This window comes from Theobroma umbraticum, unplaced genomic scaffold (genome assembly GCF_002168275.2).
Source record: "Theobroma umbraticum cultivar Fairchild unplaced genomic scaffold, ASM216827v3 scaffold_60.0, whole genome shotgun sequence".
Lineage (NCBI taxonomy): Eukaryota > Viridiplantae > Streptophyta > Magnoliopsida > Malvales > Malvaceae > Theobroma > Theobroma umbraticum.
The window spans coordinates 83,533-84,816 of record NW_018397288.1 but is presented as its reverse complement, the minus strand read 5'-3'; positions in this window follow the sequence as shown (position 1 = coordinate 84,816).

The window sequence follows — 1,284 nt, the reverse complement described above, 5'->3', positions numbered from 1 at the left end:
TCAAAATAACTCTATATAATAGAGTTATCATAAGTCTCCACCGTTTAAGGTTTATGTGAATATTAAGATGCCCATTATTGAACCCAATGGATGAATGTCATGAAATGATGTATAATGCTTGACTTTGAGTAGATTATTATGTGGATACTCATTGTGATGTGACTTGAATAAAGCTTAATGTGGGGGTAAGAATACCACAAGACCAAGATGGGCGAATATGCACATTCTTGTCCTTTTTTAAAGCCCAGTGTGAAGGTAAAAATACCACAAGACCAAGATAGGTGAATGCACCTATTCTTATCCCTTTCTAAATCCTAATGTGGGAGTAAGAATACCACATGGTCTTATTGGACAAATGTATCCATTTTTTCCCTTTTAAAGCCCAATGTGGGGGTAAGCACACCACAAGGTCTAGTTGGGTGAATGTACCCATCTTTTCCGCTCTTAGAGCTTGGTGCGGGGGTAAGAATATCTCAAAGATGAATTGGGCAAAAGTTCCCATCTCCCCCCTATCTCTTCTCATTGATATAAAATGACTTCCCATCTACAAATTGAGTATTATGATATCCATGTATAGTGAGTTAATAGTTATTGTGCTTGTATGGAAATGATATGACGTTTGATTATTAAATGATGTTTTCATGTGATAAATGGTTATAGAACTTGTGGAATTAAGGACTTTCACTCTCATTTTCTCTTTGCAAATGTTTTGTAAGTGGAGAACAAATTTTTCCTAACTCTTTTATGCATCTTTAATTTCAAATGCATTTTTGGGAGAATGTTAAAATGAGATTATTGACATTTGTAGGGTTTATGATGATGTTTATGAAATTCATATGGCTTTTTGCAAGTACATCTTATTGCGAAAACTCTTCCCCTTAACTTGTCTTCTTGCCCATATTTACTTACAAAATCTTTGTGACTCACCCGCTATTTTTCTTTGTTTTTGTTGTACATATTAGTAATTCGTTTGGCTAAGCATCTTGTGAAGTATTAGCTCAACCTATACTTGGTAGGTGTGGTAGTGCCTTCCTTCCAGCCTTTCCAGTCATTATACTCTGTAGTGTGTCGAATCAAGTCTTTTAATGTTGATACTTGAATGGTACTTGGTTATGCAATAGATGTTGATATATTCATGTTTGTTATGCATTGTGAATATTGTGTAAGCCCCAAGAATGGGTGTGAGCTAATGTTGATATTATGATACACTGACCATAAGAGATATAAGCATGGAAACTGTGCCAAACCACAGATGATATGTATAAATGTGAATATTGTTATGAT